At 38.2% G+C, this 24,891-nt stretch overlaps 1 protein-coding gene across 2 annotated transcripts in view; it reads right to left on the bottom strand.

Moving 5' to 3' along the window:
* Nucleotides 1-24,891, bottom strand: part of Glce (glucuronic acid epimerase) — a 65,395-nt gene that overhangs the window by 26,761 nt on the left and 13,743 nt on the right. The window contains exon 2 of one of the 2 annotated variants that reach the window (XM_005347803.3): nt 7,057-7,147. The exons of the other annotated variant lie outside the window; for it this stretch is intronic. The gene's annotated coding sequence lies outside the window, so the exon portion shown is untranslated. The remainder of the gene's footprint in view (nt 1-7,056; nt 7,148-24,891) is intronic. 2 annotated transcript variants of the gene reach the window in all.

The raw sequence follows: 24,891 nt of genomic DNA, 5'->3' as shown, positions 1-24,891 counted from the left end.
ACACACATGCAGAGGTCAGAGGACAGCTGCAGTTCTCTCCTTCTACCACATGGATTCCAGACACCAAGCCTGGGCAGCCAGTACTCTTGGTAGTCCATCTGGATACATGCACTGCCACGTCTTCAGGTTTTAACTTTTTTTCCCCTGAAATATGTAACACGCTGCTGATTCCATTGCAGATATTGTTCTTCTACAGTTCTATTTGGGTCTCTTTTGTAAGCAGCTTCCATTCTCCTTGGCATGTTTGTGTTTTCCTCTGTTCTCCAGAACATAAGGAGTACATATGTAATAGCTGCCTTAATATCTGTATCTGATAATTCCATCACATGTTGCCTCTCTCTTTTTACTTGTTGGTTTGTATCATAGTTAAGGATCATATTTTTCTGTCTTAGAGATGTGAAAAGTAGTATATTTTCCCAAATTAGCTATGAATACACTTATCTCGTATGTTTAACTTCAGTGAAATAATGATATATTGCATTTTTAAAAAGCAGGTACTAGTCATAGTAAACATGAATGAATATGTCTTCACTGTGTTTTACCCTCTTAAGTATACAGCATAGTATTCATTATGTATAAGCATTATGTAAAAGCATTAAGCCTTTTATTCCCGAATAACTGAGACTTTACACTTATAAGACACTTAAACTTCCTTTTTCTCCCTGCAACATAGCCCCTGCCAACTACTGCTTTACTTTTGTTGAATCTGACCATTTTAACCAGCCTCGAACACAGTGCCCTTTTGTGGTGGAAGGGCAAAGCATATATCTAGCTTTTTAAAAATAAGGTCCCAATTGGTTTTGTGGGAGCCTAGCCTGTTTGGATGCCCACCTTCCTAGACCTGGATGGAGAGGGGAGGAACTTGGACTGCCCACAGGGCAGGGAACCCTGATGCTCTTTGGACTGGAGAGGGAAGGGGAGGGGAGCAGGGCGTGGGGAGTGGGGGAGGGGGAGGGAAAAGGGAAGTGGGGAGGAGGCGGAAATTTTTAATAAAAAATTTTAATAATAAAAAAAATAAGGTCCCAAATTCATTACAAGAGAGTTCTGACACTGACAATAAATGACCTCTTAAGGTTCTCACATTGGAAATATAGCCATTAATGTTGCATATTGAGCATAGTCTTAGTTAGGGTTTCTATTGCTGTGAAGAAAATGTGAAGAGACACCATGACCACTGAAACTTTTTTTTCAAAATAAATTTATTTATTTTACATCCAATTTCCTTTCTTTCCTCTCCTCTCATTCCCCCATCCCCCATTTCTCACACCCCAATCTACTCCTCCTCCATTTGTTTAGGAAAGGTCTCCCATAAATATCAACAAAACATAGTAAGCACTTCCCAATGGGCTCATAGGGGCTCACAGAGACTGAGCTGACAACCAGGGAGCCTACATGGGACTGACTTAGGCCCTCTGCATATATGTGACAGTTGTGCAGCTTGGTCCTCTCGTGGGGCTCCCAACAGTGGGAATAGAGGCTGTCTCTGACTCTTTTATTGGTTTTTGGAACCCTACTTCTCATACTGAGTTGCTTTGACCATGGCAACTCTGACAGAGGAAAAACATTTAGTTGATAGAGTCTTACGGTTTCAGAGGTTTAGTCCATTATCACTATGGTGGAAAGCATGCCAGCTGGGATTACGACAGCATGCAGGCAGACATGGTGCTGAAGGCAACAGGAAGTGAACTGGAACACAGGGCATGGCTTAAGCATATGAGACCTCAAAGCCCCCCCTCCCCAGTGACACATTTCCTCCAACAAGGCCACATCTACTCTAACAAAGTCACACTTCCTCGTAGTATCACTCTCTTTGGGGGCATTTTCTTTCAAACCACCACATTCCACTCCCTGGCCTCCAAACCTTGTACCCATCTCACAATGCAAAAATGTATTCAGTCCAACTTTAAAATTCCCCAGTCTGTAACAGTCTCAAACTTACTTAAAAGTCTAAAGTTCAAAGTCTCTTCTGAGATTCAAGCAATCTCTTAATTATAATCTCTGAAAATCAAAATAAAAAGGCAGATCACATACTTCTAACATATAATGACATAGAATATACAATACCATCCCAAAATGTAGGGGAGGGAGCATACTGAGGAAATATTGGACCAAAGGAAATCCAAAAACCATCTGGGCAAACTCCAAACTCTGTGTCTCCAAGTCAGATGTCAAAACACTCTTCAGATCTCCAACTCCTTTCAGCTTTGTTGACTGCAACACACTTCTTTCTCTTGGGCTGGTTCCACTCCCTGTTAGCAGCTCTTCTCAGCAGGCATCCCATGGCTCTGGCATCTCTTTAACATCTTAGGGTCTCCAAGGCAATCCAGGTTTCAACTTCACAGCTTCATGCAATGGCTGCTCTAGACTTCCATTCAGGAACCCCTGACATATGCCTGGCCTTATTGGGTTCCTTAGTCACAGAAGAAGGTTCCATAAAGCCTTTCTTGTATCCTTGACTCTAAAGCCAAAACCACATAGCAGAAGCTGCCAAGTTCTGTGGTTTACTGGAATATTACTCTTTTGTTCAATTACATCTTCACCAGCTTTCTGTTTTCCATGGTTTCTTTCATTGCCTAAGCTTGGCTATCCTGGAACTTGCTCTGTAGACCAGGCTGGTCTCAAACTCAGAGATCAGCCAGCAGAGATTAAAGGTATGCACCACCACATCTGGTTCTAAGATTTTCTAAGATTTTGTTTTCTCTGTATAACTTATTTCATTTAATATAATGCCCTCAATTTGATCTATTTTATAGCTTTCTTCTTTTTAAACAAAAGGAAGGACATCCTGCTATAAGTATTTGGTATATGTGACATCTAGCCTGGAAGGATATATTTGGTTTATGATGGATTTGTATGTGATATCTGTGTTTGCTTTGTTCTTAGAAAATAAATTTAAAACTTTTAAAGAAAGAAATTTGGAAATTTAAAGCATCTGTAGTTATATAATTGTTTTTGTAAATATTATACTAAGTGTCATTTCTGTAAGAGTTTCACTGGACTATCACAGAGTTACTGAGCATGTGTTGATTTTCTGAATTTCAGCTAATAGTAATACGGACATGTATTTTCTGATGCATGATTTGTTTATAAGAAAACTGTTTTGTCAATAAACTCATTTTATGGTAGATCAATAAACTATTTGTACAGTGATTAAACCATCTTTATATTAACTATATTTTATTCTGTAGTAATGCTAAATTTTAAGATTAATGGCTTTATGTAGAATTGTCAGTTTAGTTCTTAACATTTTTGTTTTACTGATGACATGTATAGTATATTTAATATAAATTCATCTATATCAAGGATTAGCTAACTGTTTCTAGCATATTGACCTCAACTCAATAAACAAAATATTTCAAGTATGGCAAAATTATATGAGAAACTTTCATGGGGTATGAAAGCCATGAACTAACATAGACCTTTTCCTTAAAACTTGATAAATGTTAATTTACATTTGGTAAATAAAAACCCCAAAATAATAAAAGGAAGAATCCAATGACTTAATATTCTTTTAAAACATTCTAAGATAAAGTAGATTAATTAATCTTAAAATTTAGCATTACTACAGATGTCACATATAGAAAACTGTTTCAAACCCAGTGAATTAAATTTTTTGTTAAGATTTATTTATTTATTTATTATGTATACAGTGTTCTGTCTGCATGTATGCCTGCATGCCAGAAGAGGGCACCAAATTTCATTACAGATGTTTGTGAACCACCATGCGGTTGCTGGGAATGGAACTCAGGACCTCTGGAAGAGCAGTCAGTGCTCTCAACCTCTGAGCCATCTCTCCAGCCCCAAACCCAGTGAATTATTTTACAAGTTGAAAATTATAAAAAGTTAAATTACCCAGAATGAGTTTCTTCCAAATCCTTATTTTTTCCCCTTCATATTTTAGTGTCTAAAACAGGTATTTCTTTAATACAGGTTGGGAATTCTAATTTACATGCTAGGGGTTTTTTTTGTTTGTTTGTTTGTTGTTTTGTTTTTCGACACAGGGTTTCTCTGTGTAGCTTTAGAGCCTGTCCTGGAACTCACTTTATAGACCAGGCTATCCGTGAACTCACTGAGATCTGCCTGCCTTGCCTCCTGAGTGCTGGATGAAAGGCGTGTGCTGCCATCGCCCAGCACATGCTAGATTTTTTTTTTTCAAGACAGAGTTTCTCTGTAGCTTTTGTAGTCTGTCCTGGAACTTGCTCTGTAGACCAGGTTGGCCTTGAACTCAAAAGGATTAAAGGCGTGAGTGCCACCACCACCTGGCTACATGCTGGATTTTAAAGTCTATTTTTCTTTTACCCCTTTAGAGATTGTTGGAAAACAAAACACACATCTTACAGACTTTCTCAAATCCATTTTTAATTTCTTCCTCAAATGTTTCTAAACATTCATAACTTTAGGAATCAGATTATATTAGATCTAGCTCCCAGGAACAGCAAAATCTGTGTGCTCAGTCTCCTTTTATAACTAGATCAGTACTTTCATGGAACTCCATAAACCTCCCATAAACTGTAAATCGCCTCCAGATTACTCCATAAATCTCCACAGAGTGAATCACCTCCAGATTATGCATATAAACCTTCTACAGACTGTGAATCACCTCCAGATTACTCCATAATAATCCTCCACAGACTGTGAATCACCTCCAGATTACTCACACTCCACCTGTTCCAATACGAATGCTCTGTCAGTAGTTGTTATACTGTACTGTTTAGGAAATTACCACAGGAAATGAAGTTTACATAATTTTTCTTGCAAACATCTTTGAGCTGATATTGGTCAAATCCACCAATACGGAACTCGCTGAGATAGGGCCAACCAGGTTAAGTGGTTGACTTCATACTTTAGAGGGAAATGTAATTCCTATTTTAACCACTAGATGGTTTTGTTATATAGCCCAGGCTAGCCTTGAACTCTCAATCCTTCTGCCTTAGTCTCTCAAGTAACCTACAATACACTACCAAAGCTGGCTCACTAATGTACTTTTATATTAGGATTATTTTCATTTAAAACTTCATATGCTATAAATTACTGTGGAAGTCTGAATAAAAAAGGCCCACAGGGAGTGGCACTATTAGGAGATGTGGCCTTGTTGAAGTGAATGTGGAGCTGCGAATGAAGTGTGTCATTGGGGGTGAGCGTTGACGTCTCATTTGCTCAAGCCTGGTCAGTATGTCTCAGTTTCTCATCCTGTTGCCTGCCTATTTGGGTATAGAACTCTCAGCTACCTCTCCATCACCATGTCTGCCTGTACGCCAGTCTGCTTCCTGCCATGATACTGGACTAAACCTCTGACTGTAAGCCAGCCCCAATTAAATGTTTTCCTTATAAGAGTTGCCATGGTCATGCTGTCTCTTAAGAGCAATAGAAATCCTAATGAGATACTTACCTTATTAGGGCAGTGATTAAAAACAATCCTCATTCTCTCAAAGTCTTGCTAGTTCCGTTTAAACTTACTAGGTAAACCAAATATAATTAGTATGAATCTCTTTTTAAGAGCAAGAACAAAATCAGTATTATATAGACTTTTTTTTTTTCTGGTTTTTCGAGACAGGGTTTCTCTGTGGTTTTGGAGCCTGTCCTGGAACTAGCTCTTGTAGACCAGGCTGGACTCGAACTCCCAGAGATCCGCCTGCCTCTGCCTCCCGAGTGCTGGGATTAAAGGCGTGCGCCACCACCGCCCGGCTAGACTTTTTGTTTTGAAAACAAAAACCATTACTTAGAAACAAATAAGTATTAGGCATGCAACTACTCATGGCATTAAGTCTGGTTTTTAAAAACCAATTATTCCAGAAAATTAGCATTTCTTTTTATTTTTAATTTATTTTTTATTCATTTGGTTTTGTTGATATTGTTGAGACAAGAGTTTCACTGTGTAGCCCTGGATGTCTTGGAATTCAATCTGTAGAGCAGACTGGCCTCAAACTCAGAGATCTGCCTGCTTCTGCCTCCTGAGTGCAGGAAATAAGGGTGTGTGCCATCACACCTAGCTAGAAAAGTAGTATTTATAAAGACTTTCATTTCAAGATATTGAGCTTGGTACAGTTACTTAGACACTTAGATGATGGAGGAAGGTCATTGGTTAATTAAATAAAGAAACTGCTTGCCCTGATAGGTTAGAACATAGGTGGGTGGAGTAAACAGAACAGGATGCTGAGAGGAAGAGGAAGTGAGCTCAGAGACGCCATGCTCCCCTACCCCGGGCAGACGCATGTGATGAAGCAAGCTGCCAGGTCAGACATGCTGAATCTTTCCCGGTAAGACCGGTGCTACACAGTTTATTAGAGATGGGTTGATTGGGATATCAGAATTAGCCAGTAAGGGCTAGAGCTAATGGGCCAAGCAGTGTTTAAAAGAATATAATTTGTGTGTTGTTATTTCGGGGCATAAGCTAGCAGGCAGCCGGGGTGCTGGGGACGCAGCCCCGCCACTCCTATTACAACACTTAGATACATGTTTAAATCCAAAGTAATGAACTTGGCACTAAAGTGCTAAGGTAGTCACAGACAGTAACCAATGAGTAGATATAGCAATGTTACAATAAAACACTACTAAAACAAATGGCCAGGCTGTGGGCCCATTTGATGACTTCTGTCCTAGCCAAACATTTCTTTTCAATATATTATAACTTTGGTGATCATACCATCATGTTTCCTTTGTATCTGATAGTTGTTACAAGAAACACTAGTCATTTAAATGGTAAAGGACCACCAATGCCCACTTTCTGTTGACAGAATCTCAATGACACCTCAAACCTGCTAAATAACTGAGGCTGACCTTGAATTTCTGATTTTCCTGCCTCTGTCTCCCTGGCAAGGAGATTTCAGGTATCCCCCACCACACCTGATGTAAATGGCATAAGGGATAGAACTCAGCGTTTTGTGCATGCTAAGCAAGCACTCTATTAACAGTTATATCTCTAGCCTTGAGAAACCATAAAATTTTTTTTTCGGTACAAATCTCTAGTTAGAGTCAGAAATAAAAATGTGTTAATAAAACATTAAATATGTTTGAAAATATATAAGGGTAGAATTATATTTTATTAAATAATCTTACCTTAATCAAATGAAAGAATCAAAATTCTAATACATTTCTGGCTTCAATTCAAAAAATATTTGAATCAAAACTTCAGATTCTTGTTAAATTCCTAGAAGAAAGAGATGAAAAACCTTTCAGCAAGGTTTGGTTGTAGATAAAATATAGCAATTATAGCACTCCAACTGTCCCACCAACTCAATGTAGCTCTAAGATCTGGCTAAAATGCCTACAGTAGATTACATGGAACCCTGAAAAGTACATGGCAAGAGGCAGGTGCTGTAAGAGGACCAGAATACAAAGCTCCATTTTATAATGGCCATCATTTTGTTTTCTTCTGCCATCATCCAGTCTGAAGTGTATACAGCCTAAAGAAAAGTTTCATGTCCCAACACGCACGCACGCACGCACGCGCGCACACACACACACACACACACACACCCTCTCTTCTCTTTTCTCAGCTCAGCCATCTATGGGCACAGTGGCAATGAGGATCATGAGCCTAAACCTAAAACTCAGAGGCATAGAAACCTTGCTTGCTTTCTGGTCAAAGGAGCTGCAGTTCCAAGAGGATACGGAGATAACCCAGTGAGTGTGTGTGTGTGTGTGTGTGTGTGTGTGTGTGAGATTCTGCCCCTCCCCCTCCTATATCCTCCTACTGCTTAGTCCTGAAGATGAGCACAGTTTCCAGGAGTGCAACTTAACAAATAAAGCTTCACTTGTGAGTGTGTGTGTGTGTGTGTGTGTGTGTGTGTGTGTGTGAGAGATTCTGCCCCTCCCCCTCTATCCTCCTACTGCTTAGTCCTGAAGATGAGCACAGTTTCCAGGAGTGCAACTTAACAAATAAAGCTTCACATTTATGTCAGAGACTGGAAAAGGGTAGTTCAGAGATCACTGGAGAGCACAAACAAAGAGATTAGCACTGCAGCAAAATACCATACATATACCATAACATACATATGATGGGATTACAGACTGACAACCTACCATATGCTGAAAATACTCTAAAAGATGCACTTAACACACCTAACCTACTGAATGTCACAGCCTAATCTATATGTACTCAGGACACCCAGGCCACAACTAGGTGCAACCCTTTAATTTAAAGCCTGTTTTAAAATAAAGTGTTGAGTATCTTGTGAAATTAATACAGACAATGAAAGTGTACAGAAAGTGAAAGCCCAGAAGATGTGAATGGTTTGCTTTATGCTGTGACAAAGTTGAGACGATCCTAGGTCTAACCATCACAAACTGAAGACTGTTTGGGTTGAACAATAACTACACATAACAATATAAACATCACACACACACACACACACACACACACACAAATCTTCCTTAGAGAATTCCTAATAATATTCATCAATTTGCTCTGTTTATAACATGAAACTTCAGTGCCCCAGTCTGAGTATGGGCTGAATTCAGCAACTCATTTCCAAAGGTTCTTAGAATATAGAAAGACAAAAGTACTTCATTACAGAGAAATTAAGCAAACACTACCTTCTGCAAGTGGTACTGTTGTCATGTACTCCCTGAAAAAGGAATATATCTGTGTTGATATTTTCTAAAACCCAGTTTAATCATGAGGAAAGTACCAAAGCACGTAAGATGCATTCTATAGAACACCCAGCTAGTACTCAGAACAATCAAGGTCATGTAAAACAGACAGGAAATTGTCACAGACTATAGGAGACATTCCACAAGAGTCATGTTGAATCCTGGACTATGAGGAAACTAGTAAGAAATGAGTTTGAAACCCAAAGTTGCCAACTTGACTATATCTGGAATTAACTAAAGCCCAATCAGCTGGGCACACCTGGGAGGGATTTATCTTGATTGGATCATTTGAAGCTCAAAAGACCCACCCTACATCTGGACCATATTTTCTGGTGGCAGCTTAAGAAAAGACATGGAAGAAGGAAACTTTTGCTTTCTGCCTGCTTGCCCTCACTCTCCCTGGAAAATCCACTCTTTATCTGGTATTACAGTCTACTTCTCCAGGATTCCATTATCGAAGACCAGCTGAGATATTCAGTCTCCTAGGCCAAACCATTATTGGATTTTTGGACTTTCCACCAAGAGACAACCATTGTTGGACTATCAGGAACAGTCTTTTGTGTGTGGGGTGTGTGTGTATGCGTATTCATTCTATCTGTTCTGTTTCTCTGGGAAACCCTGACTAATTTAGCAAATATTAAGGCAATAAAGTTAGCTTTATGCCACTAATAAAACTTAGCCCAGAATACCTGGAATTCCAGTTACCTGTGAGGCAGAGGCAGAAAGATCACAACTTTCGAGCCAGACAGGATTATATAGTGAAATCCTATCTCAAAGACAAAACAACACCCCACCCCGCTCCCATCAAACAAACCCCAAAAGCTCTTTTTAAACAATACTGACTTATGGGCTAGGGATATGACTCAACGTGTAAGTGCTTCTATGTAGGTGTGTAAGGATCCCTAGCATTCATGAAAAAACCTGGTGTGAGTGCTAGGTTGGGGAGCAGGGATAGGAGGACCCTGGGGATTTACTAACAGTCTATCTAAAATGGTGAGCTCTGGGGGCAGTGAGAGATTTGCTTTAAAAGGAAGGTAGAGAGCAACAGAAAAAGACACCCAATACAGACCCCTTGGCCTCTCCTGCAGGTGCTCTGGTGTGCATGTACCACCCCCACCCACCCCTACCCCCAGGTGCACTCCTAACTTACAATCAGTAGAAAATGGGGGGGGGTTATTTATTACAGAGACCGTTCTGAAAAAGAAAAACAATACTGTGTTTCCCTTTTTATTATCAGGAAAAATAAGAGTTTATTAACAGGGAAAGTAAGATATTTGAGTAATTAGGGTGAGGGAAAGCAAGCCAGTTAAGTAGGAAAGGGATTTCACAAGTGATTCCACTCTTATCTTACATCCACTACAAAAGCAGAACTATAAGCTTACAATAATGATTATTATATTACTCATATGTGGTCATAAAACACCAGTCTGTGCATTTTAATAATGAAATAAAATTAAATACATAGGCCCTATGTCACTAACACCTTCATCATATTTAATCTTTTGATTACTGTTAATCCTTATTTTTAAAAAATATTTGGCCAACTATTTCTATTTAAGGCAAACTCAGTTCTCTACCATACTACTAACATCAGCAACAATTTCACATAGCTATCCTTCTCTCATCTATACTTGCACTAATTACACATGCACAACAAAAGTCTGCAACGAACAGCTTTCAACCCAAGGCCTTCTGTTCTAACATTACATTCCATTAGAAATGAATGGTATACTTCAAGTATTTAGGTTTGCTCCAGAAACACACTGTGGGAGAAATAATTTACGATGGTTACTGAATCCTTTCTAACAAAAGTTATCTGGGCTTGGTATCTGTAAAAATTCAAGGTCAGTTTAGCTTCAACATCCATTCGAACAGCTCCTACTATAAAGTCATGTGTTTACTGTCTCACATAATCTCCTAGATATTCCATTTATTTTTTTTAAAAGACTAATTTATAACTAAATCAGACTTCCAAAACCACAAGACACCTGCCAACAGCCTCTGCCAGGGTTGGTACATCTTGACTGTCTCTTTGTGGCCCTGAATGTGTTTATGAAACACCTATATTTTAATGTTCAGAACCACCAAGATTTCTCTCCCTTGTCAAAAGAATCAAGAAAACCTCAATCATTATTTCTTCTTCTTTTGTGGTTGCTGTGTAGGACTCATGACACCAAACTCTCTTTGTGTTTAGTACTTACAGCAATGCAAGCATATAACAGCCATTTGAATACTTGTTTTATTTACTCAATTAACAAATATTTAATAAGATAAATAAAACAAGACAAAGTCCCGTGATCATGGAAATTACTGTGAGTAAATACAGTTGGCCTTTTGAAGAGGCAATGGGAAAAGTCAACACACAGCTACTTAGTGTAGGCTGTGACCTCATCTGAGGTTGCATAACTCAAATGGAGGTCACAAAAATTTGGCAACAGTAAAAGGTTCCATGTGCAACAACCAAAGCTTGATTAAAAAACAAACAAATAACAAGCACAGTTTCTGGCAGTAATTTCCTGTGATGCATCACAGACTTCACTGCAACCATGGTTCTGAAAACATAACTCACATTGTGCATATGCCTTCATGTCATACGATGCCAATGCACAGTGCCTCAAACACCTAAGCTCAGATTCTAGACCATGAATTGCAATGTTTTAAATGTATATAAAAACTTTTCTGCTCTTACAGAAGCATAACAGAAATCAATGAATTTTAATATTTTCCTATCATTTCTCAGCATTTAAACATCAAATTAGGATATTATTATGTTGCATTAAGCTCAAATATTTTATTTGAAAGTTGTTTGGTCGGGCAGTGATGGCACATGCCTTTAATCCCAGCACCTGGGAGGCAGAGGCAGGTGGATCTCTGTGAGTTCAAGACCAGCCTGGCCTACAAAGAGAGTTTCAGGACAGCCAGGGATGTTACACAGAGAAACCAAGTCTCAGAAAAAAATTTAAAAAGTATGCTCTATGCCCTGCATTGCCAAATATTTAGGCAAGATTTAATTCTTATAGAAAAAAATATACCCATATCAATAGTATGCAAATTTACATTTATCTTTAATGAGTGGCAAAATTACTGTAAACCAAAGAATTGTTTTTAAATAAATATATGATTATTATTAAATGTTTGATTTATACACATTTTAAATACCTATATACCTGGGGGAGGGTGTCACATGAAATCCTTGGGCAAGAAGAGGTCACAAGTGGAAAAAGTTTAAGCAGCTCTGAGAGACAATAAGCTGAGGTTACCGGATAATTGCTTTTTACTGTAAGACTTTTTAAGGAATCTAAACTGGGGAGACTAAATGGCAGTATTCAAAAACAACTGACCTCGGTCATTATCATTGTTACCACATATTCTACTTTCCTTCAAGTTCCATTTAATAAGGATGTTTACACATGAATTAAATCAAACATGATATTATAGTTTTTTAGCTACCAAGGTGCTAAAAAAGTAGTTCCTAGAAAACAATTCATGAGCACCTTTCAAAGATTATAATACATTAAAGCATCTGCCTCTATCAAAATGAAAGCAGCTTCACCCAAGTTAATAGCCTAACAGTAACACAAAAAAGGTCAACAGCTATGAAAATAAATTCAGTGAGTCTTCAACCCACTATTTCTGAAGTCCCTCTTTCAGAAATGAAGCACTGTATCTACTTCAGCTACTCAGAGTTAGACTGTTCAGAATATCACAGGGCTGGAGAGATACCTCAGGCCATAAAGCACTTGCTTTAACTGAATTCATGTGAAAGAAAATGGGGCCTGCTGACATATGCTTGTAATAGCTGCACTAGGAAGACAGACAGGTGGATTTCTCAGGCTCATCTTCTCGGTGAGTTCCAAGTAAGAAACCGTCTCAAACAACAAAGTGGATGGATCCTAGATAACGACACAAGCGGCTGACCTCTGGGCTCCACATATGTACATGCAACTATACATGTATGTATACACCCAAAATTGTATCCATTAATAATGTTAAATTGCAAAAGAATCCAGAAGGGGTTTAAGACAAAGAGCTTAGTATGTACCAAAGTTAAGAAGGAACCCTAAAGGCTCTATGTGACATTTATACATTTATGTATTGTAGAGCAAACTTGTTTTTTATTTAGCCACTTCCTAACTGCTGTGTTAAAAAAATTCTGTGATGGCTACATTTAAAATTAATGCCTGGGTAGATAATCTATAAATCTCATATATCTATACTCACTCCAATCCATTGCTAAAGTTCCCCACTACTGCTTTGGGACCACTGAGAAAACTCAAGAGTAACTGCCCTTCCAAGTCTTATAACAACTAATGAGAATCCTGCAATTTCCTCAGAAGAGGAAAATAGAGGTTCCCTGAGAGCACAGTGGGGAACGTGTGATGGAGACAGAAGCTTTAAGAGCAGCAAACATATAGTAAACCTATCCCATCATTTTAAAAGCAGGGCTATCTAAAGAAAAGTCATACTGAGAAGCTGCTTCTTCTTCCCCCCTCCCCCTCCTCCCTCCTTCTTCTCTTTAAGACCAGATTTCACTGTGTAGCCCTGGCTGGCCTGGAATTTGCTTGGTAGGCCAGGCTGGCCAGAAACTCAGAGATCCTATGTCTGGTGCTGGGATTAAAGGCATGCACCATCACACCCATCCTGAGATTTTAATCTGCTTCTGAGTTGGCCATTCTTCACTACTGAATACTACCTCAAAGCCACTGCTGATTTTTTAAAAAATTGAATAACTGCTTGCTAGCTGTTGAACTATCTGTAGAGTTACCATGTGTGTGTGTGCATGTGCACACATGTGTGAACTCTATGTAGATCAGGCTAACCTTGAACTCAGGTCTGCCTACCTCACCCACCAAGTTCTGCTATAAAAAGGAGTGCCACCACATAGGCTAGACTGCTACTCAACTCTTAGTTCACACTCCTATATCTGTCCTTTAGTAAAAAAAAAAAAAAATCCAAACCAAAACCAAAGCCAATCCTGTATTTAAAAGAGCAAAATGGCAGGGCAAACTGGAACCCCAGAACTCTGGAGACTGGGGCAACCTAGGCCATGGTGAAATCCAGTCTCAAAGGGGAGAAAAGAAGGGAAAGAAGGAATGAGAAAAGGTGTAGGGAGAGAGGATGAGAAGGGAAAGCAAGCCACAAACCAATCAAAAACTAGGATTTTAGTCACAACATCTTGTCTGCATCAGGCAAAGAACAGAAGAGCAGCAGAGACATGATGCCAAACTGCAAACACTTCGCTTCTTGCCACAGAACCAAGAAATGTATTATTAAAGAATCCATGCATGGGATAAAACCAGACTTGCTGAACACAGCGGACAATGAGGACTACTGAGATCTCAAGAACAATGGCAATGGGTTTTTGATCCTACTGCACGTACTGGCTTTGTGGGAGCCTAGGCAGTTTGGATGCTCACCTTACTAGACCTGGATGGAGGTGGGGGGTCCTTGGACTTCCCACAGGTCAGGGAACCCTGATTGCTCTTCGAGCTGATGAGGGAGGGGGGACTCGATTGGGGAGGGGGAGGGAAATGGGAGGCGGTGGTGGGGAGGAGGCAGAAATCCTTAATAAATAAATAAATTAAAAAAAAAGAATCCTGTTTCATATTAGAATCGATTTACGTTCAAAGTTAAAGATTTTTGTTTCTAAGTCTTAGACCCTAACCACCTCTTTGCCACTTCGTGTTTACACACTTGCTCTAAAATATTAACAACTTCACAAACAGTCTGTTTAACAGTAATTAGAATTTTATCTAGTTAGCACAACAGTAAAGCATGCCATAACACAGATGGCAGAAGACTTCCTCCTTTCCTCATCTGTGTCAAAGAACTTCTATTTCATGATTAAGAAATCTGCACAGAAAGAAAAAAAAAAAGACAAGGCATTTGCACAGGATATTAACAAAATACAAACTACAAACTAGCAACAGAATCATTTTAGTAGGAAAGTCTGTACAGCAAAATCCTTGGTTATTTCTTAACATAAAGATTTTTCTTAATGACATTGGTCAAACCCAACCAAATACAAGGTTAAAAAATCAGGATGGACAGAGTTTGCACTATTGGTTTCACTTGGGTCTTTAAACCACAGCAATTCCCTAAAAAGCACAAGTTTCCAAACTCTGTACAAACTGGGACCATCTCAGCAGCATTTAAAAATCTCAACGTGTGAATAAACCAAAAAAAAAAATCTCAATGTGCAAATCACGCCCCAAACTCAGGTCTGAATATGAGACAGGGTGAGTATTCTTAAAATTTCTGAGTAGGTACACAGGCTCATTAGTAGCAATTTATATTATCAGGAGGCTTGGCAACTGGCACTGGCTCTGCCACCAACAAGCTTGGTTACATCTCTATGTAGCTATTTCCTCATCTGGAAAGCAATTTCTAATATCTAGCATGCTGTGAGTCTAGGATGATATTCTTTAGTTCTCCTACAAAGACTGAACTGGTTTCAACATATAAACTATGCCAAGGGAGTGGACAACAGTAACAAGAAACAGTTGGAATCCATGGTCTTTTAAGAGTTTAGTTTTACAAGAAAAGATTATTTTATAGTATCTATCAAGTTCAGCTATACTTCAACTGCAGAGATTTTTATATATCCACCTCCTTCCAAGTCATAAAATATATCTACGTTGGAAATGTATGAAAACTTGAATTATCTTAAAATATAACAATCTTTTCAATTTCTATTAAAAATCTACATATTTTCTGATTTTTTTAAAAACAACTTTCCTACTTTTGTTGAGCTCTTACAGATATAATTTTAACTTCTTTTCTTGATAGCAGTGGTCTGATTGCCTTCACACAGGATCTTGCTATGTATCTCAGGCTAGCCTCCCACTCAGCACCCTCCTGACTCAGCCTCCACAATGTTAGAATTATAGGCATGTGTTACTGGGCATAGCGTGACTATAACACTCTATTAACATTCACTCATTTCATAAAAGTTAATCACGAGAAAAATAGGAACATGGGTACAAAGTATGTTATCTAATAGTTCTAAACGAAATTGTTATCCTCAGTCAGTTCTCTTACAAATGAATGCTACCAGTTATGAAGATGCTTGAAAAAAAGGTTAATGCATGCAACCAGATGAGCATCTTACAGTACCAGTATCTGAGAACTGGGTGGCAAACTTTGAAGATGTCCCTCATGATCCTGGCTCTCCGGTATTCACATATTTATGTAATCTCTTCTTTCTCTACGAGTAGGATGGACCTAGTAACCTGCTGACAAAAAATAATGACGGAAGTGACAGGACACCACTTCTGTGACAAGGTTATTAAAGTCTGATGTTCCTACTACCGTGCTCTATGCTGGGAAATTTTATCTTTTATTTTCTAACTCCATCCATTAGAATGTAAGCACCATAAAAAGCATGTATTTAAAAATGAATATAGCAATAGGATAGGATTCCCTCACTGATCTATGTCAATATGGCAAAATAATGTGAGTAACTTCAAAGGTACCAAAATATTATATTCATATTTCAATCATTGATTTTACATTCTGACAAGTTTATCTCCCTAGCTATCATTCTAACATTATGTTAAGTTAAAGTGCATTCTCCTGAATACATACATACTAATTAGAAGATGAACCAGTTCAGAATCAACCAACAAGCAACTAGATTGTTAAAAAAAAATAATTTTCCAGGTGCAAGGAGATGGCTCATTGGTAAAAGGGCATGAAGACCTGAGTTTGAATCCTTAGCACTCATATAAAAAAGAAAAGCCAGGTATGGCTGTGCATGCCTGTAATACTAGCATTGGCGGACGGAGAGTCAGAAAGAGTCCAAGAGCTCTCTGGTCAGTTACCTTACCCCAAATTTTGAGTATGGTTTGGAGACAGATGGGAAGAGTCGTACACGAAGACATCCCATATGCTGCTCTGGTCTTGGCATGTGTGCATATAGGAACACATACCCACACACTCACAAACATGTACCACACACACAATGCATACATATGTACACAACAATAATAATTTTCTATTGATAATCCAAGGTGGAAATTTCACATACAATATGTCACAGAATTCAACAATTTAAAGATATTATGGACTAGGAATTAAAAGAGATGCACATTTTCAAATAATTTCTTTTTAAAAAAGGAACCTTTAGCGGTATTTAATTCTTTCACATTGAGCTACATCTTTTGTTAAAGACACACTGGCATTTACATTTATTTTCTAATCTAGACATTATTTTCATTTTTCTTTTTCTAAATCATCAGCAATAAAAGGAATACAATATTTAGATGAGAAACTAAGTCCACAATTAAAAGCAAGACTTAATCAAGCTGAGCTAATTTTATAAAGTTTTTACACTTGTGTTGTAGTATTACACATTTCCAAAATCACGTTCACACTTTCGCTATGATCTTCATATTGACAGGTAGGGCAGACAGTACCACATCTTCTCATACCTTCCAAATACACATGATATTTTACAGAAGGAAAAATAAGTCTTAGGCTTAACTAGTTTGTTCAAAATTACAAAGTTATATACAGTCAAGTTGAACTATAAATGACTGGGTTTGTTGTTGTTCAATTTAAGCCTATTGTTTTCTACCTCAACATATGCCATTACTCAATGACTAAGGATACGGCCACACAGATCCACTCAATTTCCTTTAGGAGTGGAGATTTTCATATTCCTATTTATTACAGAAATGCTTTTATATAGTACAAATGTGTTAACATCCTTATTTTAAAAAATTAAAAAGACCAGGAAGTCAGTGAAGTATTAAAAACTGAATATCCAAAACAGTATAAACACAAGATTACTTTTACACAGAGAATAAATGTTTAATAGTTTCACACACAGGACCAGCATAGAACCTTTGGACCAGCAAACAGAGACCAAATACCAGAGCAAGTGCTCAATAAAAGTATTTAACAGAAGCCATTCCAGCTAAAATCATTTTATTGCTGTTAGAGCTCCTATCACCATCTGAATATATCAGCAATCCTGAATAAGAATAAATTATTTTTGCCCTTCTCTCCAAAGATTTTAGCTCAGATAAACAAAGGTTCTAGAACTCATTTCATCTGGATTTCTTTCTGTTCCCTTTAATATTCTGAGGGAGGCATTCCTTGACCACTCCAATTTCATGAATGCACCACAGCAAACTAAAAGCAAGTCTAGAGCCAAATGACCCCCCAAAACACACACTGTATCCCATCACTAGAGCCTGGTGCACCTTGCCCCTTCCTAAAGCTCCTCTCACTAGAACCTGAATCTTCTGAGTCTTCACTAACACATTCATTGACTGACCTGGAAGCTAACCTTTCTTCTACTTCCAGTTAAACTGATTGAGTTCCTTATTATGTAAGGCTACCTGGTTTGGGCTTTTTTATACTTAATTATACTTAATGTTCAAACAGTCATAACTGGAAAAGATATTAGCTGATCTTTTCAGATATATGGCATCTGTGAAGCAAACCATTCTCTCAAATGTAAAATAAATTAAAGATACTGTTATTCATTTAGTAACTGATTTAAAGTGCAGTAACAAAGACAGGAATTAAGCTACAGAACAAAGTTTGAAAAAGAAATGGAACAACGCTCTGCTTACTTTTTATAGCTATTTTTCTCTGACTTAGATAGATACTCCTGAAAGATTTGGAAGGAGGCAAGCTTATGAGGGAAACCTGTCTTCTATGCTGAATGTCCAGAGCTAAACTGATTAGAGGAAATAAATGGGCAACTGCAATAAAAATCCCTATTAATGTTCACAATCAGTCCTGGAAAAATTAACTTTAGTCTTGGGAATGGCAGTTTTTCCCCAGACAGGGGTCTCACTGTGGGGACCCAAAAATGTGAGCCGATTCCACCTTGCCTGAAGGTCAGAGAGGTTGAGCTTATTTTTGCTTTTTAAAGTTGTTGACAACAACAGGTGTGGCTACAAAACAAGATATCCGGACCTAGGCTGTGCTTACTTTGTGTTTTGGACATTAAGATGGACCAGAGGTGGATCCACTCCACTCTGACCAAAGGTCAGAGAATTTGAGCCTACTTCTGCTCCTTCTTTTAAAATAGGAGGCTTGATCTAGCGTGGGCTGCCTTCAGGATACTTGGTCTAGGGTGGGTTCACTGCCTAAATAATAGAATGCTTTTCTCATGAATTAATAGCTTGATGTCTCAAAGTATTGAAGCAAGTAATGTCTGGTTGTTCTTTGTATCATATTAGTCTTTTGCCTTCTTCCGCTTTGGTATTGGGGTATAAAAGTGTATGGAAAAATAAACACGAGCAGACTCAGTACTCAGAACTCAGGATTTGCTGAGTTACCCTCCCGTTACTATCCTATGTCTCTGTGATTCCTTCTTATCTTTGCTCCTCTTCTAAACCTCATGCCCCTACCCTGGAATGTCTATGGTTGGACTGCAGCAGAAGTTACCCCCAAAAGGTGGCTCACGACATCTCACTATGTAGCTCTGGTTGTCCTGGAACTCACTATGTAGAACAGGCTGACCTCAAATTCACAGATGTGCCTGTCTCTGCCTCCCAAATGCTGGGATTAAAGAAAGGCATGTGTTACTATAACCAGCTACTTACTACCCAACTTTTAAACACTGTAGTGTCTCAAATCTTAGTCTTGGGATCTCACTTTTCTACCCTTTCTCCCTCCATGAAACCATCCAATCTAATCTCTTTCAATTTCCAAACTTAAATTTCTAATCCACCCCCCCCACCCCGTTTTTCCCCAAGATTCAGGGATCTGCAGGTTTTTTTTTCCAATTAGAAGCCTAATATGTATCCCAACATTACTATATCCAAAACTTTTATCCTCTAAAATCTTTTCCTTCAGTTTTATCCATCACAGCAAGCTCTATCCTTCTGGTACTCATGCTTAACCTCCCACTTTTTCTCATTCTCTGCACCCTGCTTTCTCACCTTGTCAACAAATACTGCTGACCTTATGCAGTTACTTATTACCGCTATGTGATCTAACAGCCTCTCACCTAGATGAACATGACAGTTTCCTAAATGTTTGGCTGTTTCTGTTCTTGTTCACCTTTGGTCTTTCCTCCCAAAGTGGAAAGTTTTTTAAAAGTTCAGTCATAATCACTATTCTGTTCAAGTCCATCCTTCCTTATCCCTTACACTAAAAGCTAATATCCACAGTCACTGTGGTAGTTTGAACGTAACTGGTCCCCATAGTTTATAAGGAATGGTACTATTAGGAGGTATGGATTTATTGGAGTAGGTGTGGCCTTGTTGGAGGAAGTGTGTCACTGTGGAGGGTGGGCTTTGAAGTCTCCTTTGCTCAAGCTGCTCCCTGTGTCACAAGTCAACTTCCTGTTGCCTGCAAGATGTAGGACTCTCAGCTACACCAGCACATCTGTCTGTATGCTACCATTCTCCCCATCATGACAATGGACTGAACCTCTGAACTGTAAGCGAGCCACTCCAATTAAATGTTTTCCTTATAAGAGTCGTCAGGGTCCTGGTCTCTCTTCACAGCAATGAAAACCCTAAGACAGTCACCTTCTAAGATCTTGCTTGACCACCTTTCTGGGCTCACCCTCTATTACTACCACTCCATTTCAATGATAGGTTTCGTTCAACTACCTCCAGCATGCTCCAGCCAGCCCTGGGCCTACAATACCCTGTACTGTCTGCATACATCATTCACTGACTGCCTTTCTGCTGTTTAAAAGTCACCTTGTCAGTGACTCTTCCTAAGGAGCCTCTGAACAAGTGCAACTCTTCCCCACACTCCCCTTCCTATTTTCTCTTCTTCATCACTTACCATCAAACACGCTTTATATCTTTTTATCCTTATGGTTGCATCTAAAATGTATGTTTTATAAAGACAGAAATTTTTGCCTATTTTGTTCACTGGTGTATTTCTAGGACCTACAGTAGTGAATGGCATTATACAGTCATACACATATTTGATAAATGAGTAAAATCATAACCTTCTTTCAGATGAAATTATCAACAAAACAAACATTATATTGAAAGGGGCCATGGAATGTTCTCAATATTCTTATTTTATAAACCTAGTTAAGAATGGCAGTTAATGCAGAATCAGAACTACTGATCAGTCTTTTCTAATCTTTAGCCCCTTAGAAACGCTTAAATATAAATTAGTCAACCACAGACACTGTTACAGCAATGTGAAATGGACAAAGAAACCATCTTTTATTCTTTGTATAGGCTTGTTTATAAATCTCCATTATATTTTCTGTAAACTATGTGCTTTTAGGGGGCTGGAGAGATGGCTTAGAGTTAAGAATATTCATTGGTTTTCCAGAGGACCTGGATTTGATTGCCAGCACCTACATGGCAGCTCACAACCATCTACTACTCCAGTTTCAGATGATCCAATACCCTTTTCCAGCCTCCCAGGCAGGCACCAGGCATTCATACTGCAGACATACCTTCAGGCAAAATACCTACACACTTACTAATAATACATTTTTAAAAAAGTATATGCCTTTTAAAGCCTGAGGCTAGGATGATAGATATGACTATAGAACGATGACCCAGAGATGTGTGTGTGTGTGTGTGTGTGTGTGTGTGTGTGTGGTGTGAGGGAACAGTTGTATATGTTGACTATGGTAATGACTGCAAAACTAATGTGATAAAATTTGGTCTTTATAATAAACACAAAATACATGTAAACAATGATGTAATCCTGGGAAAGTATGCAGACAGCATCATGTCAGTGTCATGGTTTTCATACTGTACTAGAATGATATATAATGCTATATATATAAATAAATAAATAAAATACCAGGAGTAACGGTAAATGGGACTTCTCTGTATCAAGGCTGCAACTTCCTGAGGATCTATAAATGTTTCAACATTTAAACACAAACACATAGCCACTGAAGCAGTATGAATAGAGACACGAACGAGTGTAGCATCTCAGACTTTCAATTTTCAAGTCCTTTTTCTTCAGTCCCTATAGAAGCAATTACTCCTTTTTATACATATTCTTTAAGTAGATGCACAGTGAATAATAAATGTTTCACTGTGTGCATACAGATGCACACATATACAATTAATTTTCTTATACTAATACTGATATGCCATAAACATGCAGTTCCCCACACCCATAGTCTGAAGAGTGAAGTCAGGCATGATGGTACATCAGGGGGTCAAGGTAGTTATAGCTCTTTGAGTTCAAGGCCAGCCTGGACTAAACAAGTTCCATGCCAGTTAGGATACATAGGGAGATACTGTCTTAAAAAAGAAAAAAGGGTGTCTGAAAATAATCCCAGGCATTAACACTCCTATTTTTCATTTTATGGCTATATGACAGTTCATTGTGCCATTATTTTTAAACCGGATCATAATAAGAGCCATTTATGGCTTTTGATAATATAATTAATACTAAAACGAACAAAGGAAAATCCTTTAAAATGACTAAATTAAAAAGCATGAGCATTTATCATTTTAGTAAGTCAACTCACCTTCCAAAGAAATTGCGCATGCACCCATTCCTGCCCATGGTACAGAAGAAGAATTCTACACATCCTTGTCATACTGCTCAATCTTTGTCAATCTGGTAAGTGAAAATTGCCCTTGTTTAAATCTGTACTTTGATAACAGAAATTACCTGTTTTGTTTTCTTGGTTTGGTTTGTGCTCTCTGCAGCCAGGCCTCACTCTGTAGCAAAAACTAGCCTCCATATCGCAATCCTCTCAGTAGCCTGAGGGCTGGAATTATAGACATGTGCCACCTTGCCTGGATCAGAATAATTTCTTTCAAAGAGCACTTGTGTGTCAAGGATTGCTATGAGAGCTTCCTGTATAACTCATCTAATTCTCATAACATTCCGTTGAGGAAGAATTGATATGTTTTAATTTTATTCATGAAACCACAAAGTAGTTTTTAAAAACTTAATATTTAAGATTACACTTCAAGTGAGAAAATGTACAAACCCAAGCGTTCTTATCTTGACATCTAAACATGAAAAACAATATCTTAAGGCTTTTTAGCTTTCAGCTGGTGTGATGACTCAGTGCATAGAGGTGCTTGTCACCAAGTCTAATGACCTGATTTCAATCTCTAGAACCCATAAAGAAGAGGTAGCCAATGTCTACGTGCTGTTTTCTAACCTGTACATAGACATACACAAACAACACATACACACAGAGAGAGACAGAGAATGAATGCCTTCCTAAAGTCTTAGCTTTCTAGGAAACTTTTCCTATATTTAAAATCATTTGTATTTCTTTTAACATGACATGCACGTTTATGGTTTCTGCCATTTTTCTATTGGTTCTTTTTGTTTATTCATTAAGTTATAAATTTATAAGCTATCTCTGCAGTAGCAGAAAAATTGGCCTTTTATAATAATGCTACTCCTCCACAAAGTTAAAACATATATGTACTGTGGACTCCAGCCATTTGTACTAAGTATTTATCTAAGAAAAAAATGAAAACTTTATCCATATTAGATTGATATACTACTATTCATAATAGCTATATTTATAAGTAAGGTTTTAAAGAACTCCCAAGTCAATAAATAAGTGATTAAACATTTTGGTGTTTATGTACATGAAAATTTACTACTCAACAATTTGACAAACACAATGACAAACACAATGACGCACCTTGTGCTGACTAGTTTTATGACAATTTGACAAAAGACAGAATAATTTTAGAAGAGGGAACCTCAATTGGGAAAATATCTCTTACCAGATTGCCTCTTGAGAAACTTGTTCATTTTCTGGATTGGGAAGGCCAGCTGACTGTGGGCTGATAGTACTAGGTGTTATAAAAAAGCAAGCTAAGTAAGCCAGTAATCAGTATCCCTCCATGGTCTCTGTATCAGTTCCTATCCTGCTTGAGTTTCTGCCCTGATGTCCCTTCATAATGTCTTACAAGTTGTAGGATTGAATAAATTATTTCCTCCCCAAGTTGCTTTGGTTTTTCATGACAGCAAAAGAAACCCTAAGATACACCCCTATAATACTAGTTTGGGCTGCTATAAAGAGATTGTGAGTCCAACTTGGGCTACACAGTGCCAGACCAAGCAACATAGTGAGACAAACATCAGTACCAGAAGAAATCAATGAGACAGACAACAGAGAATTTAAAAGTAATTATGTCAAATAAAATAAGAGACAGATCGCTCTTCCCCAAATTACATGGTATCTGACTGATTACATTCATATAAAACTGGAGAAAATGCAAAACCACCTACTGACGAAAGGCAGGCCAGTGATCTGAGTTGGTTGGATATGGGTACATGAAGAGACTTAACAGAAGGATTACATCTAGACATTTCTGGAGATGGTAGGTTTATTTACAACCCTGAATACAAAGGTTTCCAAGTACTCAAAGATATCTCTGAAAAAAATTATTAAACTGTATGCTTTAAATACGTGGAATTTATGTCAACTATACCTCAGTGAAATTATTAAAAAAGCAGGTGTACTCCTAATATATTTTCTTGATGTAGTAAACAAATAGTGGTATTTCATTTCATTGACCTCATTTATGTTCACCATATACAACACAAGCAAATGTAAAACACTGCTTCTGATTCTGCTTTGAAACCTACTTCTCTCATTGTCATAGTTCAATTTGACAAGGAGTATTCTGGCTCTCGGAAACTAGTACTCTTTTGTCTCTGTATTTTATGTATATAGGTGTTTTGTTTGCATGTACGTCTGAACATCAGAAAAGGGCCCTGGAGTTGATGAGAATCACATGAGATGACAGTTACAGAGGGTTGTGAGCTGCCATGAGTGCTGGGAAATGAACTCAGGACCTCAGGAAAAACAGCCAGTGCTCATAAACACTGAGCCATCTCTCCAGCCCCAGAAATTAACTTTTTAAAATTTTATTTCTATTTTTGTTGTTGTTGTTGTTTTTAGAGACAGGGTTTCTCTGTGTAGCCCTTTGCATCCTGGAACTTACTTTGTAGACCAGGCTGTACTCAAACTTAGATTCACCTGCCTCTGACTCCCAAGTACTGGGATTTAAGGAATGTGTCACCACCACTGGGTGAAACTAACATTCTTATCATTGTCAGCTAAATCTTGGAAGCCAACCCTAACAACTTTCTGGTTTGGGCAAATATGGCATGCTGAGACAAAACAGAGAAATAAACTTCCTGCAGAGATGGAGAAAACACGATTACCCAATTCTTCTATCTTAGATCTTTGGTATCTTCATATGACTTCAGTCAGTCACTGATAAACTCACTAATACAGCATGTGGCACCTGCTATGTATTAGACACTGTTAAAGTATTGGGAATAAAGTAATAGGCAACAGGGTGCTGTGATAATAAAGACAACTTAATGGTATACCTTCAAAATCAC

This window comes from Microtus ochrogaster, chromosome 5, assembly GCF_000317375.1.
Source record: "Microtus ochrogaster isolate Prairie Vole_2 chromosome 5, MicOch1.0, whole genome shotgun sequence".
Lineage (NCBI taxonomy): Eukaryota > Metazoa > Chordata > Mammalia > Rodentia > Cricetidae > Microtus > Microtus ochrogaster.
This window is presented reverse-complemented; position numbering and strand designations above follow the sequence as displayed.